This window comes from Nerophis ophidion, linkage group LG17, assembly GCF_033978795.1.
Source record: "Nerophis ophidion isolate RoL-2023_Sa linkage group LG17, RoL_Noph_v1.0, whole genome shotgun sequence".
Taxonomy (NCBI): Eukaryota; Metazoa; Chordata; class Actinopteri; order Syngnathiformes; family Syngnathidae; genus Nerophis; species Nerophis ophidion.
In genome coordinates, this window is record NC_084627.1 from 2,033,735 (window position 1) to 2,048,369 (window position 14,635).

Consider the following 14,635-nt stretch of genomic DNA (forward strand, 5'->3'; position numbering starts at 1 on the left):
TCGTTGACTACTGTGATATTTTACTTTAACTGACTGTGGTAAAAATACATATTTGCAGTTTGCAGCATCATTGTTGAGCAGTTCTTGAAAAGATTACAGGATAGTTTTGCTTTATCTTTAGGTCCTTACGGATAGGCCCACTTCAAAGTAAACCATGACGATTGCCGTGGATTTGCCAATAAATTTTGTCAAGTTACAGTAATCATTTATCACATATGCTAAAAAGGTCTGGCAAAATTCCCCAAACGTAGTAAAATAGGGGTTTTTACAAATGTGTTTTGTAGGGGTGTAACGGTACGTGTATTTGTATTGAACCGTTTCGGTACGGGGGCGTACCGAACGAGTTTTTAAGCTCAAGTCTTAACAAGTTGCTTTGCTTCTTCTGCGTCTGCACACAGCATTGTCCCACCCACACAACCATCTGATTGGTTACATATATAACGGTAACAGCCAATCAGCAGTGCGTATTCAGAGCGCATGTAGTAAATGCTTCAGCGTCGAGCAGATAGGTGTTTAGCAGGTGAGCATAAGGCAGCGTACTCTCCCCAAATGATAATAAACACCTCCCAGTCAACCAGCTCGGTTGGTAGAGTGGCCGTGCCAGCAACTTGAGGGTTGCAGGTTCGATTCCCGCTTGTGCCATCCTAGTCACTGCCGTTGTGTCCTTGGGCAAGACACTTTACCCACCTGCTCCCAGTGCCATCCACACTGGTTTAAATGTAACTTAGATATTGGGTGTCACTATGTAATGCGCTTTGAGTCACTTGAGAAAAGCGCTATATAAATATACTTCACTTCACTTCACATCACTACGAACCCGTTGACCTTTAATTGGCTTTTAGCGTAACGTTAGCTCATTTTGCTGTGTGTGTGTGTGTTTGTTTTACGGACAGAAAAGCTTTGAATGGCAGGGTCCCTGCTGTCACATGTTGATGGAAATGTAACATTTACATAATGAAAGTCCTTCCGCCCGATTGTAGCTGGGATAAGTTCCAGCGCCCTCCGCGACCCCAAAAGAGAATAAGCGGTAGAAAAAATGGATGGATGGATAGAAAATCAACTACAGGCTTCCCAAATGCTGTGATAAATTAAGCATGATGAGTTGACTTGAAACGGTTTAATGTTGCACTTTTTATACGTAGATGAAAAGTCATTTTATTTAATCCGAGCAACAATTTGAGGCAGTTTAATGTTGATTAATGTGGGCAGAATTATTATAGTGTTCCCAATGTTAAAAGGATAAAGCCCATCCATCCATCCATCTTCTTCCGCTTATCCGAGGTCGGGTCGCGGGGGCAGCAGCCTAAGCAGGGAAGCCCAGACTTCCCTCTCCCCAGCCACTTCGTCTAGCTCTTCCCGGGGGATCCCGAGGCGTTCCCAGGCCAGCCGGGAGACATAGTCTTCCCAACGTGTCCTGGGTCTTCCCCGTGGCCTTCTACCGGTTGGACGTGCCCTAAACACCTCCCTCGGGAGGCGTTCGGGTGGCATCCTGACCAGATGCCCGAACCACCTCATCTGGCTCCTCTCGATGTGGAGGAGCAGCGGCTTTGCTTTGAGTTCCTCCCGGATGGCAGAGCTTCTCACCCTATCTCTAAGGGAGAGCCCTGCCACACGGCGGAGGAAACTCATTTCGGACGCTTGTACCCGTGATCTTATCCTTTCGGTCATGACCCAAAGCTCATGACCATAGGTGAGGATGGGAACGTAGATCGACCGGTAAATTGAGAGCTTTGCCTTCCGGCTCAGCTCCTTCTTCGCCACAACGGATCGGTACAACGTCCGCATTACTGAAGACGCCGCACCGATCCGCCTGTCGATCTCACGATCCACTCTTCCCCCACTCGTGAACAAGACTCCTAGGTACTAGAACTCCTCCACTTGGGGCAGGGTCTCCTCCCCAACCCGGCTGGATGTAGTCGGACTCACTTCGACGCACAGCAAGGGCTCTGGAACCACTTCTCTTGAAAGGATAAAGCCATTGTTTACAAATTTGGTAAATAAATAACCCAAAAATTTATATTTGGTTTTCTTACTGTACTGAAAATGAACCGAACCGTGACCTCTAAACCGAGGTATGTACCGAACCGAAATTTTTGTGTACCGTTACACCCTTAGTGTTTTGTATTTATCACTCTTCTGGGTACCTTACTCCAATTGTCTTATCATTTGAAGTCTGTGTGAGTGAGATGACTATAGAACGGCATTTTTACAAATGTTTGCTCAATTTTGATGAATGGACATATGTTTTGACTAAAGTCAAAGTCATTTAGCAAATAATCTGGGAATTAAGAAGATTGAATGTTTGGAAAAAAAGACACAGTTAGTAAAATGGGAAAAGCTATAAAAGCCCTTCCTTTCAAGTATTTTTACGGCTCTCACAGCGTCATAAAAGCTTCTTCCCGTTGGACTTGCACTATATTTTGCTTGTATTAATTAGGTACCAGCCATCTGGTGACATTATGGTACCCCAGGATTGTGTCAGTCGCTATAAATGATGAACTTTCCTGTCGTTGCCATGGTGCCGACATATAACGTCACCGCCACGTAATGCCGTGTCGAAAGCTCGCGGTCAGTGTTCGGTTTCCGCGCCAGCTCCAGGAGATTACAATGAGATTTTCCTGGCTGTCACGAAGCATCAGCGCGGTGCTCAGTTTCTACAGGTTGTCAGTGCGGTTAAAGACGGACCCTTAACTCAATCACAAAACTGCGGGGGGGGGATTAATTCTGCTGGCGGTTGACAGGTAATCTGTAGCAAAAAATGCATGCATAATGCTTCATTCTCAGGCAAGTTGTGATTAAAAACTAAAAGTTGTGCCAATGGAAAGGCTCATTTCTATGTTGTGTTTTCATCACACTTCTCATCATTGCTTTGACGTGCCAGAATGTTCAAGCCTGAAGGTGACACTTGCTCGGCTCCGTTAAAAGAAACTCTGGATTTTTTGGAACAATTCAATTCAACGCCAAAAAAACGGAAATGCTGATTATCGGTCCTGCTAGACACCGACCTCTATTTAATGATACAACTCTAACATTTGACAACCAAACAATTAAACAAGGCGACGCGGTAAAGAATCTGGGTGTTATCTTTGACCCAACTCTCTCCTTTGAGTCACACATTAAAAGAGTTACTAAAACGGCCTTCTGTCATCTCCGTAATATCGCTAAAATTCGCTCCATTTTGTCCACTAAAGACGCTGAGATCATTATCCATGCGTTTGTTATGTCTCGCCTCGATTACTGTAACGTATTCTTTTCGGGTCTCCCCATGTCTAGCATTAAAAGATTACAGTTGGTACAAAATGCGGCTGCTAGACTTTTGACAAGAACAAGAAAGTTTGATCACATTACGCCTGTACTGGCTCACCAGCACTGGCTTCCTGTGCACTTAAGATGTGACTTTAAGGTTTTACGACTTACGTATAAAATACTACACGGTCTAGCTCCATCCTATCTTGCCGATTGTATTGTACCTTATGTCCCGGCAAGAAATCTGCGTTCAAAAGACTCCGGCTTATCAGTGATTCCCAAAGCCGAAAAAAAGTCTGCGGGCTATAGAGCGTTTTCATTTCGGGCTCCAGTACTCTGGAATGCCCTCCCGGCAACAGTTTGAGATGCCACCTCAGTAGAAGCATTTAAGTCTCACCTTAAAACTCATTTGTATACTCTAGCCTTTAAATAGACTCCCTTTTTAGACCAGTTGATCTGCCGTTTGTTTTCTTTTTGTCCTATGTCCCACTCTCCCTTGTGGAGGGGGTCCGATCCGATCCGATCCGGTGGCTATGTACTGCTTGCCTGTGTATCGGCTGGGGACATCTCTGCGCTGCTGATCAGCCTCCGCTTGGGATGGTTTCCTGCTGGCTCCGCTGTGAACGGGACTCTCGCCGCTGTGTTGGATCCGCTTTGGACTGGACTCTCGCGACTGTGTTGGATCCAATATGGATTGAACTTTCACAGTATCATGTTAGACCCGCTCGACATCCATTGCTTTCCTCCTCTCCAAGGTTCTCATAGTCATCATTGTCAATAAAGTGGATTGGATTGGATTGGATCTTCATTCCCATCCCTGTCTGTTCCAACGTTGAACGAGCCCGGGTCCTGCCCGCCTTGGGACATCCATCCCTGACATCACAGCTAATGTTGCACAGGCCCAGCTGTGTGTGGAAGGAAAAGTGAGCGGTCCCATTCTTCCATCAACACTCGCATCAAACACGTTCCGCTAAGACAAACGATCTCGCCAGATGCGAGTGGATATATCTGTGGTCTTAATCTGTATTTACTCTGGCCCCACCTGCTAGCGTTAATTAGCATTAGCTTTGCGAATAATTTGGCTGCTGTGCGGAGCGAGACATTTATTGGGGCTGACGACGCTGGACAGAGGTGAGGTTGCATCCCCAGGGGCGGTGACCTCCCCGCTGTAATGACATCATGCAACCATCAGACGCCGCTGACTACCAGGAACTGGCGTTGGCTGCAAATCCTCAAAGATACCAAAGACATTTTTTTCCGGCTCTGGCCTTACTTGTGCGGCCAACAAAAGCGTTTAAGCGAGTGACGATTTCCACTAAGCCCAAGTGAGCAATGAGATAAGTGGATATTGATCCCACAGTGGGGATACTTGAAATACCTGCAAAGTGAACAAGTGTCAGACTAAAATCCAGGATTTTTTTTCAATCTACAAACCCCGTTTCCATATGAGTTGGGAAATTGTGTTAGATGTAAATAAAAACAGAATACAATGATTTGCAAATCCTTTTCAACCCATATTCAGTTGAATGCACTACAAAGACAATATATTTCAAGTTCAAACTCATAAACTTTATTTTATTGTTTTGCAAATAATAATTACTTATAATTTCATGGATGCAATACTCGCCAAAGTAGTTGGGAAAGGGCATGTTCACCACTGTGTTACATCACCTTTTCTTTTAACACTCAATAAACGTTTGGGAACTGAGGAAACTATTTGTTTAAGCTTTGAAAGTGGAATTCTTTCCCATTCTTGTTTTATGTAGAGCTTCAGTCGTTCAACAGTCCGGGGTCTCGGCTGTCGTATTTTACGCTTCATAATGTGCCACACATTTTTCATGGGAGACAGGTCTGGACTGCAGGCGGGCCAGGAAAGTACCTGCACTCTTTTTTTTTTTTTACGAAGCCACGCTGTTGTAACACGTGCTGAATGTAGCTTAGCATTGTGTTGCTGAAATAAGCAGGGGCGTCCATGAAAAAGACGGCACTTAGATGGCAGCAAATGTTGTTCCAAAACTATGTATGTACCTTTCAACATTAATAGTGCCGTCACAGATGTGTAAGTTACCCATACCTTGGGCACTAATGCACCCCCATACCATCACAGATGCTGGCTTTTGAACTTTGAGTTGATAACATTCTGGATGGTTCGCTTCCACTTTGGTCCGGATGACACGATGTCGAATATTTCCCCAAAAAATTTGAAATGTGGACTCGTCAGACCACGGAACACTATTCCACTTTGCATCGGTCCATCTTAGATGATCTCGGCCGCCTAGTTTCTGGATGTTGTTGATAAATGGCTTTCACTCTGCATAGTACAGCTTTAACTTGCACTGTATTTAGTGACAGTGGTTTTCTGAAGTGTTCCTGAGCCCAGGTGGTGATATCCTTTAGAGATTGATGTCGGTGTTTGATACAGTGCTGTCTGAGGGATCAAAGGTCACGGTCATTCAATGTTGCTTACGTGGAGTGATTTCTCACCATCAAAATGCAGAGGCAAACATTTCCAGATCAACACCGTATGAAAAAAATAGTCACCAACAAAAAGAGATAATGTCCGTAGTTTGATTTCCTAATATGCAGCTCATTTTTATTTGACAGTTTTTGAAATATCTTGTGTGACATCATGCACAAAAGTGCACCTTATTTGTTTTAAACTATTGTAGTGGCGTTCTGTACAAAAAGTGCACTTTAATTTCGTGTTGTTTTTGATATGTCATTTTAGTGACATCATGCACAAAAGTGCACTCATGGCTTGTTTTAAAATGTCTCTGAGAATCTTGCTCTTTCTGTTTTGGAAATAACATGAATGTTTGTTTCACTGCTTAATAACTGTTTAATAAATACAGTTTTAGTTGTGATTTTCTTCTCTGCATGAAAGTTTAAAATGAGCATATATTAATGCAGTATGAAGAAAAATGTTTTAATGTAGACACATAGAATCTTCATGCTGCTGTGATTATATGTATCAAGTGTTCATTCAAGGCTACGGCAAAATATCGAGATTTATATCGTGTATCGCGATATGGCCGTAAAATATCGAGATATTAAAAAAAAGGCCATATCGCCCAGCCCTAATGTCATGTTGGTACAGTTCCTTCCTTGAAGTGGATCGTTACCCACGGAGGGAGACTAAATGCACCCTGTCACAGGGGGCACCAGTCCCGTCCAAGTGGTCCCAATCCCAAGCCAGGATGTGGCCGGTGGGCAGACCAGTCGCGGCCTTCCTTTGACTCACCGCCATTAGCAACATTGTTTGTTGTTCTTCCCCGAGTGGAGCCCGGTCACGTGCCGCTAAAACCACTAACCTGAGCGTGACCCCCCGTGAGAATTCGTAATTGGTAGTTGTCAGTTCTTCAGATATCCAGATGTTCAATGGCCATGTTTTAGCACCTTCTTACTCCTGTTAGAGATAATCTCCTCCTGCCAGGTGTCTCTCTCTCTCTCTCTCTCTCTCTCTCTCTTTTCTATCCGCTACATGTGGGCGTGTGAAAGATATATTTTGCTTTTGATATATTGCAAGAGTTCATACGGACTGCTGATTCAGCTCTTTTTTGGGTGTGGGGGGGGGGGGGGGGGGGGGGGGGGGGGGGGAGAATGGGGGTAATATACAGTCCTAGTCATGTTCCAGACAAGCTGGCTCATCAAATGCTGTTCGGTTCTAGAATTTTGATAAATGTCAAGTCTGGCGCAGCAAACAGATGGTCGGACCATGTCTGCGGGCAATTTGCGCCCGGAAAAAAAAATAAATAAATAAAAAAAGGCGACTTTTTGGAATCAATCATTCAGACACATCATTAGGTACACCTGCAGAAGAACATGAGCATACCCAGCTTTTTTACAACCTTACCTTTTACTCGGATGTAAATAGTTATCTGATGTCTATTTAAACCACCGTACTTCCTTAAATTGCCGCCGGGGAGCTAATTAATTTAAAACCTCTTCTCACTCCGGCGCTTACCAAAGGCATGCTGTAAATTTAGGCCTGCGCTCATAAGTTTGAGTGTGATGTAAGGATACCATCATGAAAAGCACATTTAATTACAAAAAACATTATTATGGTCTTACCTTTACTTATAAATAAAGTCCATGCACAGCTCCTTTTGATCAAAAGCATCGATAACTTGTTTATAGAATTCTTCCTTATCTTTCTTCAGTTTTAAAAGTCTCTCTGTCTCGATGGAGATCTTCCTTTATTACGTCCTGCTTCGATTGAAAGTCCAGTTTAAAAAACTGTTTTATTTTAGATATGTAATCCTCCATGTTAAAAGTGCAAGCAAGAGGAAAAAATAAATGATCGCCACTCATTTTTGCTGCTTGTTGTCACTTCTTCTGCAGCCGAGTAGTGGCAAGAAGGATCACTAGCGCCCTCTACCACCAGGGAAGGGAGTCATTTAATGACTCATATTTGACACACGCAGCTACGGTATATTAATTGAAAACCTCTTCTCACTCCGGCGCTTACCAAAGGCATGCTGTAAATTTAGGCCTGCGCTCATAAATTTGAGTGTGATGTAAGGATACCATCATGAAAAGCATATTTAATTAAAAAAAACATTATTATGGTCTTACCTTTACTTATGAATAAAGTCCATGTGCAGCTCCTTTTGATCAAAAGCATCGATGACTTATTTATAGAAGTCTTCCTTATCTTTCTTCAGTTTTAAGTCTCTCTGTCTCGATGGAGATCTTCCTTTATTTCCTCCTGCTTCGATTGAAAGTCCAGTTTAGAAAACTGTTTTATTTTAGATATGTAATCCTCCATGTTAAAAGTGCAAGCGAGAGGAAAAAATAAACGATCGCCGCTCACTCTTGCTGCTTGTTGTCACTTCTTCTGCAGCCGAGTAGTGGCAAGAAGGATCACTAGCGCCCTCTACCACCAGGAGGCGGGAGTCATTTAATGACTCATATATTTGACACACGCAGCTACGGTATATTAATAAAACATTGCTGCTTACTGTTCTTTTTAGCATATTCAATAGCTTGGACCTTAAATCCTACTGAATAGCTCTTAATCTTCTTCCCTTTGTGCGATTTGAAATTATTGAAATCAGCCACCTCCATTTTAAAAATGATGACAGGTGAAGTGTCACTCGTGACGTGACGAGTTTGACCCGGAGGAAATTCTAGGCATATGCTAATAAAAATAATATTTTGCGAAACGAGTTTGACCCGGCGTTAATCCTGAGCCGGCGGTAATGCTAAGCATCCGCTAATTATTTGGCGAAACAAGTTTGACCCGGCAGTGATTTTAGGGAGGCGCATACTATATACCGGGCGGCAATTCAAGGAAATACGGTATATAACCTATTTAAAAATGAAAAAAAAAATAAAAATAAAAAATGTAGATATTTTTCATTTTGGTGGACTTTTTGTGAAAAAATAAAATAAAAACTAGCACACTTTTTTTGTATGCAACAAAAAAATGAAATACAATCATAGAACCATATTATGTAACAATCTGGCCCTACTTTGCTTCTGAAGGCTGCAAAAGCAAGGTTGCCGAAACTTGTCAGGTACAAAACTTTACCTTATATAAATCAACCATATATAAACAAATGTTTTTATATTGTTTATATACTTATTTATTTTTTGTTTTTATTCAGTCAATGGTGGCGCTAAGGATAATATTTGAATATTGTTTTTAAAGGCCTACTGAAATGAGATTTTCTTATTTAAACGGGGATAGCAGGTCCATTCTATGTGTCATACTTGATCATTTCGCGATATTGCCATATTTTAGCTGAAAGGATTTAGTAGAGAACATCGGCGATAAAGTTTGCAACTTTTGGTCGCTAATAAAAAAGCCTTGCCTGTACCGGAAGTAGCAGATGATGTGCGCGTGACGTCACTAGTTGTGGAGCTCCTCACATCTGAACATTGTTTACAATCATGGCCACCAGCAGCGAGAGTGATTCGGACCGAGAAAGCGACAATTTCCCCATTCATTTGAGCGAGGATGAAAGATTTGTGGATGAGGAAAGTGAGCGTGATAGACTAGATAAAAAAAAAGACTATACAGTGGGAGCGATTCAGATGTTATTAGACAAGTTTACTAGGATAATTCTGGAAAATCCCTTATCTGCTTATTGTGTTACTAGTAATTTAGTGAGATTATATAGCCGTACCTGTACAACCTGAAGGTCGGCCCCGCACCTTTCTTCAGCACCAGTCGACGGGTGGTGGCGATGCCCATCGCTGCCCTTCGCAAGGGACCCTCTTCGAAACCTGATCTTTCAAAATGATTGCTGCATAATACACTGTACTTTGTGTGTGTGTGTGGTCCAATCCAACCGTGTTCGCTTGACCGCTCTGCTCCATAGTAAAGTTTCACCGTCATCTTTCGGGAATGTAAACAATGAAACACCGGCTGTGTTTGTGTTGCTAAAGGTGGCCACAATATACCGCTTCCCACCTACAGCTTTCTTCTTTGACGTCTCCATTATTCATTGAACAAATTGCAAATAATTCAGCAACACTGATGTCCAGAATACTGTGGAATTATGCGATGAAAAGAGACGACTTATAGCTGGGAACGGTGCTGGAACAAAATGTCCTCTACAATGCGTGACGTCATCATATTGCGACGTTTTAGCATGATACTCCCGCGCGAAATTTAAAATTGCAATTTAGTAACATATTGGCATGTGATGCAATGTTAATATTTCATCATTGATATATAAACTATCAGACTGCCTGGTCGGTAGTAGTGGGTTTCAGTAGGCCTTTAATGTTGTTGTACAGCACTTTGGATTTTTGTTGTTGTTGTTCAAATGTGCAATACAAATAAAGTGGATTGGATTGGAGCTTATTAGTTTCTGCAGGCGTGCCTAATATTGTGTCCAGGATGCCGGGTTTACGTTGGCACAGCCGAGCCGACCCAGCGCACGTTCGAGTCTGCAAGCGGCAGGTCACGTCCGCCCGTCTCTTCCTCGCCTCGCACCCGCCCGGGCTTCCAAGCTCATATCGCAGTCCCTCTGACCGCTCTGCTCGGCTTTGATTGCCAGGCTGTTTGCATCCCCGAGTCCCGGGGTCTCAGATCAACCCCCCCCCCCCCCCCCCCCCACACCCCCTCACCCTCCTTTAGAAACAGCTAGCGGCGAGAGTGAGGGAAATATTCAACACAGTTGCTGGGAGGAGAGGAAAGCCGTGGCGTTGAAGCCGCCTTCAGAGCCTTCGTTCCTCTTTGCATTCATAAAAAATGTTTGCTTGGATACTGAAATAAAGGCGAGAGAGGGGGGGGGGGGCTGCTTGGGGATAAAAAGGTGTTTTTAAACAGGTACCTAACCCAGATGGGGATGTTGCAGATAAATCAAAGGTGTGCAGACTCCAGCGGGCATCCTTGAGTAAATCCACCCTGGCAGCTCAGATCAAGAAAAATAGAGCTGTGAATGCTATTTATGCTGCTTTTTCTCTCCCCCTTTTTTTTTTTTTTTTTGCAAGTCCTGACGTGCACAAACCCCAACTGAATATATATTATATATATATTTTTTTTTTTGTGCTGTGATGTCTTTGCCCTGGCCGTGTCTTCCAGCAGGCTGGCGCTGGCAGCATCGCCTCGGACGGCGCGGAGAGACGTAAATGAATAGAGGGCACGGCTCACTATTTGGCAGGGGGAAGGGGGGGGGGAAGGGCGGGAGGCCGCATATGTTGTTAACTTTGGGCAGGGGCAGGAATTATGACATGCTCGCGCTGCATTGACCAGCCAATAATCAACGCTCATTATATTTACTCAACAGTCCTACAGGGCCAGCTGCTGTCACTGTGTGTGTGTGTGTGTGTGTGTGTGTGTGTGTGTGTGTGTGTGTGTGTGTGTGTGTGTGTGTACTGTATGAGCATCCTGCCGTAATTATCAGACCTTTTCCTAATTAATCAGGGCAGCCATATGCGCGCGGTGTTTACCCAATTAAGGCGCCATTGTGCCCTTTTCCACTCCCCTCCCTTGGCTGCGTACGTCAGGGGTGTCCAAACTTTTTCCACTGAGGGCCACAGACGGAAAAATTAAACCATGCGGGCGCCGTTTTGACATTTTTCATTTTCAAACCATAACAAAATATATGGATTCTTTTTTTTTTTTTTACCTTTAGGACTCCCAGGGACCATAGAGCATGGGTGTCAAACTCTGGCCCCCGTGTAATTTCATTTGGCCCTTGAGGCAATAATAAATTAACATTAGAGCTGGCCCGCCCGCTATATCACCGTATTCAACGCTAATTCTCATACTTCCCAACCCTCCCGATTTTTCCAGGAGAATCCCGAATTTCAGTGCCTCCCCCGAAAATCTCCCCGGGGCAACCATTCTCCCGAATTTCCACCCGGACAACAATATTGGGGGCGTGCCTTAAAGGTACTGCTTTTAGCATCCTCCACAACCTGTCGTCACGTCCGCTTTTCCTCCATACAAACAGTGTGCCGGCCCAGTCACGTAATATATGCGGCTTCTACACACACACACAAGTGAATGCAAGGCATACTTGGTCAACAGCCATACAGGTCACACTGAGGGTGGCCGTATAAACAACTTTAACACTGTTACACCACACCAAACAAGAATGACAAACACATTTCGGGAGAAGATACGCACCGTAACACAACAGAACAAATACCCAGAACTCCTTGCAGCACTAACTCTTCCGTGACGCTACAATATACACCCCCGCTACCAACAAAACACGATTTTGCATGTTACTATAAAGTTATATAAGCCTTGCTTTTTAAATATTCAATGCAAAACTTGTTTGGGTCCCTATTAAAAGGTTAAGTTGTTCAACTTTGGCCCGCGGCTTTGTTCTGTTTAGAATTTCGGCCCACTCTGTATTTGAGTTTGACATCTCCGTCATTAACGTGTTAAAAATAAATCTAATTATTATTTCAATTTTTTTATGTAACGCTTACAGTAAATCTCTATCAATTTCAGGTTGATATAAAGTTAAAAAAAAGAAAAAGTTTTTGTGCCTTTTTATAGTGAAACTGAAATATGCAGTATTTCCCCCATCGCCCAAAACATTCGGAAAGCAATGTTTGATCCGAATTAATTGGAGCCCTAAAAAGATCAATAATGCAGGACACCATTGATTTAAATGTATTATTATTTCTGAGTAATCACGGTGAAAACAGAAATAAAATCCCACTAAATATCTTTGGGATCCAAAAGGTGTCCAACTCATAAAGTGATACATTTTTTATTATTATTTGTTTTACTTTCAACACTTAAGTTGCAAGATCAACTTCAGATATATCTGTACATTTTACGTTTGAACTCTAATTTTGTTTGTTTTATGCTCTTTTGTCAAAGAAAACACTGTTTTTATATGGCAACTGCACAATATATGCACATATTTTCCACATAAAGGGAAATATTTGAAGTAATTGGAGCATTGAATAGGTCAATAATCCATTATAAATATATATATATATATTTTACTTTTTTTTTATAGCACTGGCAATAAGAGCAAAATAAAGAAAGACAAAAGAGAAACAAACAGCCTGCATGGCAGCTTTGTGTCAACATTGCAACTTTTCCTTTTTAGATTTCACCTCATTCTACTTTTTTTAGTGTTTTTTATTTTTATTTTTGCAATAGCATTTCCAGAATGTGTGGGGGGCCACTGAACAATTAGTTGCGGGCCGCAAATGGCCCTCAGGCCGCTCTTTGGACACCCCTGGCGTACGTGCACTATAGCAGTGTTTTTAAACCACTGTGCCGCGGCAGTGAGATACAGTCTGGTGTGCCGTGCAAGATGATCTAATTTAACCTAAAAACGTTTTTTTTTTGCAAATCAGTAATTATAATCGACTAATAAAGTGTTGTTGTTAATTGTCGGTGCTGTTCAGAGCTCGGCAGAGTAACCGTGTACTACTCTTCCATGTCAGTAGGTGGCAGCAGGTGGCTAATTGCTTTGTAGATGTCGGAAACAGCGGGCGGCAAAGTGCAGGTAAAAGGGTGTCCAATGCTTGGACCAAAAATACAAACCCCGTTTCCATATGAGTTGGGAAATTGTGTTGGATGTAAATATAAACGGAATACAATGATTTGCAAATCCTTTTCAACCCATATTCAGTTCAATGCACTACAAAGACAAGATATTTGATGTTCAAACTCATAAACTTTATTTATTTTTTGCAAATAATAATTAACTTAGAATTTCATGGCTGCAACACGTGCCAAAGTAGTTGGGAAAGGGTATGTTCACCACTTTGTTACATCACCTTTTTCTTTTAACAACACTCAATAATCCTTTGGGAACTGAGGAGACACATTTTTGAAGCTTTTCAGGTAGAATTCTTTCCCATTCTTGTTTTATGTACAGCTTCAGTTGTTCAACAGTCTGGGATCTCCGTTGTGGTATTTTAGGCTTCATAATGCGCCACCCATTTTCAAAGGGAGACAGGTCTGCACTACAGACAGGCCAGTCTAGTACCCACACTCTTTTACTATGAAGCCACGCTGTTGTAACATGTGGCTTGGCATTGTCTTGCTGAAATAAGCAGGGGCGTCCATGATAACGTTGCTTGGACGGCGACATATGTTGTTCCAAAACCTGTATGGACCATTCAGCATTAATGGTGCCTTCACAGATGTGTAAGTTACCCATGCCTCGGGCACTAATACACCCCCCATACCATCACAGAAGCTGGCTTTTGAACTTTGCACCTAGAACAGTCCTGATGGTTCTTTTCCTCTTTGGTCGTATGACACGACGTTCATCGTTTGCAAAAAACAATTTGAAATGTAGACCCGTCAGACCACAGAACACTTTTCCACTTTGCATCAGTCCATCTTAGCTGAGCTCGGGCCCAGAGAAGCCGGCGGCGTTTCTGGATGTTGTTGATAAATGGCTTTGGCTTTACATAGTAGAATTTTAACTTGCACTTACAGATGTAGCGACAAACTGTAGTTACTGACAGTGGTTTTCTGAAGTGTTCCTGAGCCCATGTGGGGGTATCCTTTACACACTGATGTCGCTTTTTGATGCAGTACCGCCTGAGGGAACGAAAGTCCGTTATAACATCGCTTATGTTCAGTGATTTCTCCAGATTCCCCGAACTTTTTGATGGTAATACGGACCGTAGATGGTGAAATTCCAAAATTCCTAGCAATAGATCGTTGAGAAATCTTGTTCTTAAACTGTTTGACAATTTGCTCACACATTTGTTCACAAAGTGGTGACCTTCGCCTCTTCCTTGTTTGTGAATGACTGAGCGTTTCACGGAAGCTGTTTTTATACACAATCATGGCACCCACCTGTTCCCATTAGCCTGCACACCTGTGGGATGTTCCAAATAAGTGTTCGATTAGAATTCCTCGACTTTTATCAGTATTTATTGCCACCTTTCCCAACTTCTTTGTCACGTGTTGCTGGCATCAAATTCTAAAGTTAATGAT

At 42.8% G+C, this 14,635-nt stretch overlaps 1 protein-coding gene across 2 annotated transcripts in view; it reads left to right on the plus strand.

The window, feature by feature from the left end:
* unc5cb (unc-5 netrin receptor Cb) overlaps positions 1 to 14,635 on the plus strand; it is a 446,958-nt gene that overhangs the window by 103,663 nt on the left and 328,660 nt on the right. The gene's annotated exons all lie outside the window — the stretch shown is intronic.